At 39.1% G+C, this 13,693-nt stretch overlaps 1 long non-coding RNA gene across 18 annotated transcripts in view; it reads left to right on the forward strand.

Annotated features, from left to right (window-relative positions):
- LOC108445845 overlaps positions 1-13,693 on the forward strand; it is a 100,457-nt gene that overhangs the window by 24,425 nt on the left and 62,339 nt on the right. For all 18 annotated transcript variants that reach the window (XR_001860871.1, XR_001860859.1, XR_001860863.1 and 15 more), the window contains exons 7-10: positions 4,056-4,185; positions 6,472-6,568; positions 8,184-8,361; positions 11,388-11,527. This is a non-coding gene — a long non-coding RNA (uncharacterized LOC108445845). The remainder of the gene's footprint in view (positions 1-4,055; positions 4,186-6,471; positions 6,569-8,183; positions 8,362-11,387; positions 11,528-13,693) is intronic.

Consider the following 13,693-nt stretch of genomic DNA (forward strand, 5'->3'; position numbering starts at 1 on the left):
AATTAGATGGAAAAGCTTGCTTTTACAAAGCTCTCCTGATTTCTAGAATTTCTTGCCAAAATGCTACTGGAGCCAGGATTTTGCAGCATGTGTTTGCCCTGTGGAACGAGGGAGGAGTTCCCAGGCATGGTCTGACTCCATGCTGGAACAACATCAAGGTCGGGAAGTCAGATTCCCCTGAAACCAGGGTGCACAATTGTTTCAGAAAGAACCTGGTCTAAAGTTAAGGTAAGAGCTGCTTCAGCAATGTTTTCTGTTGGCTCATGAGCAGCTTGGGAGGTAACAATGGTCCTTTTAAACTATGCAAAACACAGTAATATGTAGTGTGCCTAAAGAGTTCCAGTCACTGCGGGGTAAATTGGTAATGGAACTGTTTGCATGACTGGACTTTGGCTCTTCCACCTACCATGATACTTCTCCCTTGAAGGATCAGTTGCAGTGGTACTTCCATGCATAAAACCCACGTGTCAGAATATCTGAACCCCTTTGACATGTTCCAGTGCTTTAAAACAAGTCTCTGTATAACCTGGACTCTGAGATAACCCAAAGTCAGAGGAAGGAAGGGTGATGAAGGTAGAAGGGATTAGGGGCAGAGTAGTGAGATGGAAATGGGAAAAGAAAGTCACAAAGAAAGCAGCAGCTCTGGAAGAATCTCACTGTTGAAGCACAACTTGCTAAAGAGAAGTTTGGGGTCTTTTAGGGTTAATCCTCTGTATTTTGAGAACACAATACTGCTAAGATGCTTAGACAAGGAGCCCTGTAATTTTGACTTCTCATGAAACACTTATTACACAATCTACAGTATCATTACATGAAATTTCCTCCTGACTGGAAGAAATCTTGTGTGCTAGGGTGCCATTACATGCATTATTTTACTTTAGAAATACTTGTACTGGGAAGGAGGTGTGAGGGTAGTGATAGGAAACCTGCTTTTACTCAGTAATAAATTCAGTAGTTATTTGAAGATACATTCGGTGTCTGGATTCAACATTTGCTTGGCTCACCAGCAGGAGAAAGGGCTGCCTGCATAAAGAAGCACAACACATGGAAGTGATCTGGAAGTCACAAAATATGCAGTTAGCCTTTCTTAGTGTAAAAAGTTAGTTAAGCTTTAACCTCTCCAGAAAACTCGCTTACAGGACTGGTGTGCATTAACACCCCAATAGTAGTTCAGCTGTCACATCTCTAATTTACTCTGCTCCAGTATTTGTGATCTGTGAATTCAGCAGAAGTGCTTGAATGCTAGTCAGAACATTTAATAGCCCTTGATTTTTATGCAAATTTCTTTTTTTGTGGGCTACCACAGACCAATTCATTTAAAATATCAAAGTCCCTACCAGGTGACAGAGATATGAAGAGTCTAAGCAGATGGATTTCTGAAGGCCTCATAGTAAGTTTTGTTGTTTTTTCACTGGTTTGTTTTGGTTCTTTAATCAAAAATCAGACTGCATGAGATGCTGCTGCTGCAGCTTTTTTTTTCCCCCCTGAAAAGTGGAGAATTATGTTGTTTGGTTGAGCTTGTTTTATTGATGCCATCTATTTACTGTGCTGACAGTCCCAGAGGCAGCTGGACCAGTTTTTTGTGACAGAGGGTTCACATATAAATTTATGTGACATTAAAATGGGGTTATTTATTATTTTTTAAAAATATAATGAGGTTTTGAAATAGGAGGATGTAAGCTCTCAGGTACCATTTGAGATACTAATATTGTCATTATATAATCCTGGTAGGCTTCCAACATGGAAAAAGCTGAAAATGGATCTAAGAGTGGGAACAAGAGGAAAGGCACAATGGTGCTTCCCAAAGTAATTGGTCAGGGGAGAATTATTGCAAACCCAGCTCCTTAATGGGAAGAAACTGCACAGGAGGCAGAAATGACTGAAATGACCTGGAGATGACAGTGGCTGTAAAATCATGGTGATCCCTAACGTGCAGCACAGGGGGAAATGCAAACACGTCGCATTAAGGCCCAGCTACCAGACAGAGCCCGTTTGTGGCACCACTGAGGCCAGCCCAATGTGCCCTCTTGGCAGGTACCAGTGCTAAAGGGAAAGGGAGTAGCACAGAATGCACAGAAGAGGAAAAAAGCCCCAGGAAATGGAATTAAATTGTTAGAACAGTTATTTTTCCTTTTGGTAATAGCGTTTAAAAACTTTCTGCTTGTAGAATGCACTGGATCAGGTATTTTGAACGAAAAATACTATAAATTGTTTTGGAAGTTCAGACTATATTCAGAGAGAAAACACTAAGGGATTTTCTTTTTTTTTTTTAGCTTTGACTATTTCTTTTCAGATTTTTTTTTCATTCAAAATACTTTAATCCAAAAATTATATTTTTAACCCAAGATGAATCTTTAAAAACTCACATAAATATATGTGTGAGTGCGTGTGAAGTTATTTTTAATGTTTTTTTTCCTAGCTGCTAAATTACTGATGTGCTGTAATCAACAGTGACTCAGGAAGAAGGGGAGACTGGCTCGTGGATCTGATTCAAGTAGCAATGTTTGCCAAGACTTTTGGGAAGGAATTTCTTTCATACAGTCTCACTGCAAACTTACGATTTACTTACCCAGGTTCTGTGCTCAGTTTTCATAGCAGGTTTCAAAGATCCATCCCTACTGCCTGGTCTGAGATGATGAAGTGAACTGCAGACAAAGAAATGGATTTAGTGTGATTCAATCTGGATGTTAGAGCAGATTCAGAGTCACCTGGAGAAGTTTGAAATCATTCTGTCCAAGGAAGGGCTGTGTCCCACGCCTTACACTAAAAGCTCTTGCAAAGGCAGCACTGTCAAGCACACTCTCGTGACAAATACTGGAATGGAGCTGAATGTCACTGGGGAGCAAGATATTCTATATTAGACCTACATAATGAATGCAAATTGTTTTTTTAGGATCCAAATGGGAAAGCATAAAAGGCTACAAAAGCCTTAATTTATGATTTGTTCATTTAAAGCTTCAGACCATTAAGTAGCCACTAAATCACTATTTTATATTCTGCTAAGTGCATCTCTATCATCAGAATAAAAAGATTGATTTAATTCACCCTGTATCAAATAAAACATTTTAATTGAAAGCATTTGTGATAACAAATTGACTGGAATTGGAAAGTAAATTAATGCTGAGCTCTGACAACAGAACATCTTTGTGATTTTGCTTTTAGTGTCTTGTATGTGCATTAACAGTTACATTACACATATGTTTATTTGTATTTAGATTTCAATTACAAAGATTCTACCCCAAGTAAAACTTTCATTGCACTGATAGGGTTCCCCAGATTCATGTCTGTCATTTTCCTGTGGAGCCCAAGTTATAACTTTTTAACTGTTTTACCCTTAGCCTCACTGCTAAGGGCCACCATTATTGAGGCTGTGTCCTAACATGGGGCATAGACACAAGCAGATGAGAGGAAATTGCACGTTGTCCCTCCCTTGGATATTTCAGTGGTTTTTTTTATTTCCAGAGAAGACAAAATTTTAAAATCTGCCTTCAGTGCGTGGAGATTTCAAAGAACATTGATTTGGAAACGTATTTTGACATAATTTGTTCTGGCATTTTTGACTGCACTTAAGCACTGCAAGTGATCTGGTTCCTTTTCTTTCAGTTATGAGCCTTCCTGTGGCCATTATTGCCTGGCCTCGAGTTTTCTCTGTGGGGCTGATAAACACCTCTCCCAGGATGAAATAATTGGAATATGTGTAGCCAGATAATGACGTGCACAACTCTGCAGCAAGTTGGAGTTCTTGTGCTAAAAACATTCCCAGAAAGAAGTATTCTAAGAAAACACAGTTGACAATCATTGTTTTTCAAGTAGAATGTCTTGTCCAGTTTAATATAATATATTGTTTCAATGTGGTTAAAGCAGACCCCAGTACTCAATTGTCTGAAGAAAACTTTGTCGTTAGGAAAATACTTTGAGATGTAATTTTTATGTAAAATTATGTGTTAATAGTTCATAAATTGAATTCCATGTCAATATATCCATCTGGAAAGGTCGCCCTGTGTCCCCCAGGAACTTCTGGCTTGCTCCTGAAATGGCTATTTTCTCATTAACAGGGAGGTTCTCAGCATGAGGAGTAGAGGCTGAAAAGCAGAAGGGCTGAGGAGAGGATACCTGGAGCACTGTGCAGCTGGGAAAGACAAGGAAAGGACAGTCCTGCGGATTCTGGCTCACACACACTCCCAGGTAAGCAATTATATTACCTTGGGCTTGTCTGCCAGCCCATCTGGCCTTGCCTTAACTTCGGCAGGTTTTCTGTCTGTAGCTCCTCCACCTTCCCCAGAGTTACTTCCCATCACCTGTTTCTGCCTTCTGGCTCTGCCTTTCCCCCAGCTTCTCCCAATTATTGGTCAAACAACAGCAATCACCAAGAGCTGCTACACAAGATCGTGCATTTTAATGTCTGTTTTATGTGATTATTCAGTACGCTGTTAAAGTCTGCCTTTAAAATATATTTAATTTTAATCTGGTTTTAGTGGCCCTCCTGCTTACCCATATGTGAATAATTCCTCCAACAGTTTTCAAATTCGGTACCTTAAAATGTTTTTCAACCTAATTCAGAGTGTGAGGCAAATGTATGCTCTCGCTGGGAATTTAAAGAACAATTATGGTGCGTAGTGTGAAAGGGTATTTTCAAGGAAACATTTGCTCATTCCATTAAGATACTCTATTATTCTTTTTCTGAGGATTCCATTAATCTGTATTTGTCATTTATACAGACAAGGAACGACTCTGAAAGTGAAGGCTTTTATCTGTTTATCTCTTGATGGAAAATCACCCAGCACAGTACTTCAGTTTGCCTCAATTTTTTTATTGAACTTGGAGATTTAGTTCAGATCCACTTTATGAAACTATGAATATTGGAAAGCAGAGAGAGGAATATTGTTATTAAAATGATAAATTGTAGTTTAAATAGATTTTAAATGTAAATTTTTGTAATATTAAAGAAAGGGATTTACTGATGGGTGTTTAATTCTTTTACAACAGATTCTAAAATTTCAATGACTGAAAAACAGATTTATTCATATTTTTCAAGTATCATAGAAAAGACTCTGGGTTGGGGATTTTTTGTTTGTTTTAAGGGATTTGGATTTTTTATTTCCTTTTCTTTCTTTTCTCATTAGCAGACCTTTTGTTTCTGCACATGAAAAATCAATCTCATGTGATGCATTGGGAAACCCTCTCTCTTAAGACTCCCCGCCTTTCACTTTGGGTTATCCTCTGAGCCAAATCCTGCAAGATTATAATTGATTTTAAAAGTCAGCAGCAAAAGTATTTGATCTTTAGGTGACAAACAGTCAAAGAGGAGCCTTCAGGATCAGTGTTAAATGTCAATGAAATTACATTCATGCTAGGATAGGCAAGTTGCAAAAATTTAAATCCTGCTGTAATAGTGACAGTAATAAATGGAAATTCAGCAAAATGAAGCTATTAGGGAACAATGTGTAGCGTTATAAACTTGAACAAATGATTGCAGAGCAGCTCAGGCCTGAATTAAAACCAAGCAAGCTGAAACAAGCAATATCATTGAGATGGATAAATAAATTTATCCGAGTGGATATAATGACGCTTACATTAGAATAAAAGCCAGCGTTTTAGCTGATGTGTTTAATGTAATCTGGGCATCATCACTCAGAATGGACGTCAGCACCTGCATGCACTGCTGCTTGTACCAGGATTTCGAATGTTGGACCCTGTGGTTGGGTTTTTCTCCTCTTGTGGTGCTTTAAAGAATCCATATCGAAAATTGTAGAGAGCTTCACAATGTTCTCTTGGAAATATGCAATTAATTTAGCATCAAGAGCACCTAAACCAATGCTGGTGTGCAGAATGGCAAGGCAGCCCTAGCAAAGAGCAAGGCTGAATTAAACTGACCTGGCACGAAAGAGCAGAAAGCAGCCCGGAAGCAGCTGGCCACAGGAAGGGGCTATAGGACGCTTCAGCCTCATGACACAACCTCAGAGAAAGCAACCAGAAAACTGCTTCCAGGAAGACAACCTTTCACTGCACCTAACCTGCTTCCTGAGCCCTGAGAAATACAAATAATGAGAGAAAAAATCTGGTTTCTGGGTAAACAATTAAATAAATAGTCCAGCACATGGTGTTGTGTTGTACTCTTACATGTGGCTTGTTTCCAAACAATGCAAGACAGTGATGAGGGATTTTAATGATAACTCTATTGATGCTATAGAAAGCTGCAATTTTTCTGGTATGGTCAAGTGTTCAAAATTGCACCTTGAACACCTTCAGCAAATGAAGCAGAGGGTACAATGCTGATTTTTCTGCAGCAGGCATGTTAAGTGAAAGTATTGGAATAGTCCAGCTATAATATATGAATAGATAAAGAGATACTTAATGCTGAAACAAAAATTTCAAAGTATGCATAAAATGAAGGCTACCACTGAAGTCACATGAAGCTTTACTATTTTGGCACCTATGTTAGAAAATCTTGTGTTTTCTGCTTTCTTGCAGGTCTACAACATCAGATGACTCTTAGCAGATACAAGATGCTTCTGGAAGCCAAACAGTGGTTGTGTTTGATTCATCATACCCTTTGGACCACCCTGTTGTAAGTTGCAAATCCTTGTTAGAATAGAGTATATATTATTTCTTTGTAATCTGTGAACCTCTGAACATCTTGCTTCTTCAGTTTGCCTATTCTTTTCTATGAAACTCAACGTAGTGTGTTTGATGTGTAGCTGTATAATAGAGGAGTAGAAAATCAAGTGTGGATTTAATTTTCATTCCAGGCCCAAATATTTAATAATCTCAGATAAAAAGTAGTGCACTCCATTTAGTCCACTCATGTGCTTCACTCAGTGGGTGTCTGTGAGGTACTTGATCTCCACTCTGGGTGTTGAAGGCTTCTGCCTTCCTCCACAAAGCAGCATCAGTCCAATTCCAAGTCCTTCATTAACAGTCTTTTTTGCAGTCTGAGAGAGCATGAAATTTGAGAAGTCAATAGTCGTGACTGCAGCTCACATTATTCACATTCATGGAGAGCCTTTTACTACTGCTCACAAGGAGAGGATTTTAAATCTTTCATTAATGCTCTGAAGTCTAGGCCTGCTCAGCCCTCGTCAAAGCCAGTGGAAGATGTTTTATTGACTCGAGGAAAGCTGGCTGGAATCAATGGCTTGAAGGTCTGTCTGCCCTCACTCCTCCTTACCTTTCCTCCTTCCATTTTCATTTCTGTGGTGGCTTTCCTATCTGTATCTCCAGGTGACACAGGGAGATAGGCACTCAGACACAAATGACAAGCCAAAATAAACTAAACAATTCCCATCCTCTTATCTAACATTTTCAAGCTTGTGAGATGTTTCAGAGGGCACTTGGGTGACTTTGAGCCAGCTGGTGCCCTTGTAGCATTCTGACTTGGCCAAGTTTTCGTCCTATTTCCAAGGGCTTTCTGGTTTGGTTTTTTTCCTTTGGTTGTGCTAAAAGCTGCTTGTTGCCTTGACAAATATTTGTTTCCAATTCTGTGTATGTAAACATCTAACATAAAATTGTCTCAGGATTCAGTATGCACATGACTGCTGCACCACTGTTTACCAGAGTTCAAAACCTGGGCAAACAGCAATTTGTTTGGGCTGAATAAGTAATACCTTATTTTGGAGGGCACAAATAGCCATGTAATTATTTTGAATTAAGAAATTACCATATCATTTCAGGCTCATTACATGGGTATTTATTCTCAGCAGATTATGTGCAGGCTGTTACAATAGTAACTAGTGTAACTTTTGTTTGGAAAGGGAAACAGGGCAGTAATGAGAGGAGGAAAATGCCTGTGGTGAGCTTGCAGTCCTTGGAATGGGAATGTCACCCCAGAAGTGTGGAGCTCCATTTTCAAGTGGAAAAGACCTATTATTCTTGCATAGCATTTTATTGAACTAGCAATAATGCACTATTTATTTTTATTTTTATTTTTATATTTCACACAAGGTAACCGGGGAGCTTTAGGAGCTGTAACTCAGCTTTTGACCCATTATCAAAGTACTGCAATACCATAAATTAAAAAAATAGCCAAACTGGGTAACAATGCATATGACTTGTGTATTCCTAGTAGACAATAGGTGGTTGTAATTCCCTGAGAAACAGTCTTGACATCAGACATCCATGCCTTTAGCACTCTCTCATAGAGCAGCTAACTGGCTTGTTAATGCTAATTCCCTTCATTTTCTCAGTGTCCATCACGCTTCTGTGCCACGCTGCACTGCAGTGGTGTTCTCATCCGGGAGAGCCTGGCCATGGACAACAGGATTAACAAGCTTTGAAGAGCCTGATCCAGGGGACACAGGGAGCCTTCAGGTCTCCATTACCTTCCAGTTCCCCGCTGCCCCAGTTCAGCTGCCTCCAACAAGAGTAAGATCGCTCTGGTTTCCCTTCATGATTATAAATGCTTGTTTAATCTCTCTAATGTTCTTAGCACCAGCACACAAAAACCTGAGAAACATTTGTTGTGAGGTAGAAATTCACCTCGTCATGAAATAATTGCTTCTAAAGTGTTAGTCATTCATGGCATGGCTCTAATTGCATTATACTTAGGGGATCGTAACACAGCAGACTTCCGAATTTACCTTGGAGCGCTTGTTTTGCAGTATTGGGTTGGAAAGCTGTGATTTGAGTAAATGAAATGAGTAACCGAAGACAGACTCTGCCTCTCCCCAATATGTCTCATTTAAAAAAAAAAAAGAAGAATTGCTTAAGTAATTAGCAAGATGCTGACATAGTGCAGGAAGTGTGCAGTGGATATTTTGTATCTCATCTGAGAACAAATTAATAAAGCAGATTTCTGTTTAGACAAGGTAAGCTCATTTTCAGAAGGGAAGAATTCTTATTTTTGCAAGATCAGAGGTAAAAGACACAGTGAGAGAAGAAATGTTCATGAAAGCCAGGCAGTAGCCTTGTTGTTTATTTGAGAAAGGGAAAGGCATAACATTGAAAAAGCCCTTAGGTCTATTATACAGCTGTCAGACCCTGGGTCTTAGACTGGAGGAGATAATGACTGTTTGCTGCTCAGCACCAGGGAAACCAAAAGAAGGATTGAGGGATGGCAGTATTTTGCTGGGATACACAGCAACAAGAAATTACTAAATGCTACCTTGGCCCCTTCCCTGCTTTCTCCTCCACTCCCATGAGGTCACTCTGCCAGAGCTGCTTTCCTCAAGTTCACAATTTGCTCCCTGTCACATAGTCAGGGCTTTGCTGGAAGTCACAACTCATTTTTTATTCCAATTCAGTGCATCTCCTGCTTTGGTCTCATCCCTTTAAAAAACTGCCTTAATTTCAGTTAATTAATTCAGGTCAGTGCATTCCTTCCACAGATGGCTGGAAATAGGCTCTTGTCCAAAGGCTTGGAGGATTTTCATGTCCGGTGAGGTTGGGCTGATGTTAAAGAGCTGAACATTGACCAACTCATCTAAATATGAGCTAATGAGGAAAACACAGCTACACATCTCAGACTGGTTTTTAGAGAAGTCATTTAGTGACAGATCACCCCTATATGTGTGGATATTATACCCTTCTTGTTGGAAAATGTACCTCTAAAATAACATCTGCACGTGCCCACCCTCAGACTACTCCTGATATTTTCTTCCAGTTCCAAATCCCTGCTTTTCACTGCTGGGAAGGAGAAGCATTCTTTCAGTGTCCTTTTCTCACCCCTGATATTTTACAGTCCTCTAAGAAAAGGTACAGGGAAGATGTGCACTTTCACAGTGACCCTTCACAATATATATCAATAGATGGCAGTAGCTGAATCTCATTGGAAAGAACATCCCTGGCAAAATACCATAATTGACTTTTTCCATAAGACAAAAATGAATGCACTCTTTATGGGTTAAAAAGAGTGCAAGTTATTTCATAAATCAGGGTCAAAGAACAATTTCCCTTTTTCATTCTCAAAAGTATTGATATCCAAAGTTGCTTAGAACAGCACCAAGTTTGCTTAAAGCTGTACATTGAAAGACTCCACGGGTTCAAAACCGGGATCAGAAGCAGGGATCAGTTCAAGTCTATGAATCTTTCACTGGAACCTGGTTGGAGACTTGTTACTGATGACCTGGCCATGACATTCACCTACAGACAGACAATCAAATCCCGCACTATAATGTAGAGTCAGGAAGTCCTGCATCCCAGGTAGACCTGGGAATTTCCCCAAATGTTTTCCTAATGCCAATGCAAATATTTTACTGCAGTCTTGTAAATACAACCTGATTTCATTTATTCAGAGTAACATGTATTTGAGCATGTCTATTTTAATATCTCCAGCTTATATGGAAACAGAGTTTCAGAATACTCTGTAATCACCGTTGTTTTTACGGAGTAGGTCCAAAAAAACTAGTCTGTGAAATCAGTAACTCAAGAATTTCGTTATTTCTTATAAAAAGCATAAAACTAAAGAAATTGGTAATGGGAAGTTTTCTCAACAGATCATTTAATTCATTCCCTTTCAGTGAGGCAGAATCAGGAACATGCATATCCGGTCCCTACATGCTGACCAAAAACAATAATGTTGCCTGGCCAGTGGAAAAGATAATTGTCTAACAACAGTGAAGGTCTTCCATGACCCCAAGCCCCAGTCTCCTTCAGTGGCAATTTATTCTTCTCCTTTCACGGTTCCTGCTTATTTTCCTGTTGTTATTATATTGCTGGAGAAGTTTTCACAAAATCAAAATCTGTTTGCGCATATGTATTATACATTTTAAGTGAAAACTCATTTTGAAACATCACATAGATTTTTAGATCACTTAGATTTTTCTTATCAGAAGCAAAATGTCACTGAAATGAGCATAAACCAGTAAATTAAAGCATATGGCTGCTGATGGATCAAAACTTCTTGAAGGGGAAAACATAGCCCTCTGGCAGAACATTTCTGAGCACTTTATCATCTGAATTCCTGGGTCTATGGAAATATTTTGTGCTTATTTACAAGCACCATTTTTTAAATCTTGATCGTGAGTATTCAAATTCTTTTGTTTATAATTCAAAGTTTTCCTGCTTTTCCCTTTCTGCAAGTGTTTACATGATGCTCCAGTGAGAAACATTCAGAACTGATACATTTTTGTGACACTTAATCTGTGAGCAGTCAGGGGAAATGCCCTGCCTGGTAACTGGCAAACCAGTATTTTCACATCTCTAGTTAAGTTCGGAGTATGGCAGAATGCTGGAAGCTCTCACTCAGTATTACCTAAGTCCTGTGAACCTTGAATTAGGAGAAGGGTGTTGCAGCCCGAAAGACCCCATTTTCCCATGAGATTTAAAGTGCATTTTCCCTGGATAGAAATGTATTAGGGTAATTATTTTTGTGTGCTCTTACGAAATGGCTTTCTTGTTGCTGTATCCTTTTCCAGTGGTCATTTAATAATGGGTTGGTATTATTAATTTAGGCTTGGGAAGTATGAAGCCTTCCAGACACCACTGGGTTACAGACTGCCCACACCCAGAACTACAGTATAACCCCAGCTTCCCAAAGTCCCGGTTTAATGCAAGTCTAGGAAAGGCACCACCAACAGACAGAGGTGAGAAGGTAAGGAACTGATCTCTGCTGATTGGTCTGATTGGTGTTATCCCAAGAGAATCATTGAAATGCAAGATACTTAGGCTGGGTATACTGATAAGATCTTTAGGAGGCAACACAGATAGCCCTCTCCTGGTGGAAGGAGGTTCAAGAGCCTGTGTTCTTGCCTCCCCCAGTCTCCAGGAAAGCCAGAATGCATCTGTATTGCACACACATCTACCTGTACCATGATTCTGCACTCCTCATTCTGGTCCCTCTGTCTTTCACAAGCTAAAGCTACTAAGATAGATGACTTCATGCCTCTGCATGCAAGCTAAAGAGTTGTATTCTTAATCCAAAAGTGAATTTTACTTGCATAGCTACAAGATTATACGGTGCACTCAGTTTGCATGAAATACATTTTTAATGAGGAAAAAACACCTTAAGTAAATGGGTGAAGAATGTTATCCATCATTTTCCCCAAATCACGGTCCGTGATTTCACTCAAACATCTGTCAGCCACACAGCAGTTCATTTTCCCAAATCAAATGCTAGAGACAGCTAAAGAACAAAACATTGCTCAAAGAAAATTAAGCACCCACTGGGCAAATAATATTGCTATTTTCAGCAGCATGGAAGTCTTAAATTTCTCCAGCTGTTTCCAGAGGTGTGTCCTGGTGCCCCATCCTCTGCTCACACAGTGGCACAGGCCACGGTTTGTATTCCCAGATCAAAAAGAGGTTTGAAGTGGGCGTGTGTGTTTTTCTCAGTGCTTTTAAAGTCTGAAGCTCAGATACGATCTTTCCTGAAATCACATTCAACCTGTCCCAGACTCCAAGGGCAGAAATGAAAGGATTTAGCTTAATAAGATTCATCCTTATCTGCTTAAGGTATCTCTCTAGAGCAGAACCCAAGTCTGTAAGCTGCACCCAGAACTTCATTCCCATTTTTCAGAGCAGTGTAGAGTCGCTCTATGGACGTCTGTGCTCAAAGATCTGCTGTGAAGAATTAAGCAGGATTTTTCTTTCCACAGGCTTTTTATATAAGTAAGAAAATCTATCCTTACTTAATATAAGGAGAAAAAAAGCTCCAAGCTGCTAGAGGAGAAGGTGGATTTCCAAGGATTAAAAAAAACCCAAACACACTTCATAATGGTTGAGCTTTAAAGAAAATTGCCTGATCCTTTTTTCCAAGATAACTGTTTTTTTCAGTAACGAGGTTTTAGAGCCATTTTCCTATAGTAAGAAATTCTCATCCATAGATGGGACCTTTCTGAAAAAAGCATATTGTATTTTCCTGGTCTGAATTTCTTTGTTATTGCCAGTAAAAATAGAGTTTCCTTTTCATCAGATGGATAATATTAATTGTACAGACTAAGACTATGGGATGTAATGTTATATGCAGGTTCCTAAAAATAAAAAACTACCATTTCATTCCAAAATGCTTGTTATTTCACATCATCAGGATAAGAAAGATTGCTTCTTTAAATGTAAATGCACTTGTATGCAGTTCAGTGAGATGAAGGTGGTGCTGGTGTAGACACAGCAACAATGATGCTGTACCTTTTATAAAAATTTAAAGTTTAGCTGAAAAAAACCCAACCAGAATAAATGACACTCTGTTTCTATCTTTTCTTTAGTCACTTAACCCCTGGAAAATTAAATAGAGAAAGAAAAGGGGGTAAACCTATAATACCATGAGTTCTCTTTACTTCCTATCATTTATTTCCCATCCTGCTATTCCTTTAGCTCCAGAGTTACAGATGGTGGTTGCACTGTGGAGCTCCTGAAGGCACCATGTAGGTTTGTTTAAGCACCAGACCATCAAAATCCCAGCTGCTACCTAACAATCAAGTATTGATTTCTCTTAAGCTGATTTTTCCTTCTTCCTAATTATTTTTCCTTCCACTAGAGTGGAATCAAGTTTAAAAAAAATTTTTAAAGAGTATAAAAATGTAGATGAAACATAGTTTCATGTTACTACCAACATTTTATTCTTCTCCTTAACCTCCCAGTCTGCAGAAGATTCACAGCCTCTGTTTGGTGAGGATTATTGGGATGATGAATAAAACTGTAAAGTTTATTTCACAGTCTTGAAGTCTTCTATCAAAGCCTTTGGATTTGCAAACTTTCACAGTACTTTGGCAGCAGTGCTTGATATTTTTCTCAGATACCTTTCCACAGAAGCATTACTTCA

The sequence above is a fragment of the Corvus brachyrhynchos genome, unplaced genomic scaffold (genome assembly GCF_000691975.1).
Source record: "Corvus brachyrhynchos isolate BGI_N302 unplaced genomic scaffold, ASM69197v1 scaffold1333, whole genome shotgun sequence".
Classification (NCBI taxonomy): Eukaryota; Metazoa; Chordata; class Aves; order Passeriformes; family Corvidae; genus Corvus; species Corvus brachyrhynchos.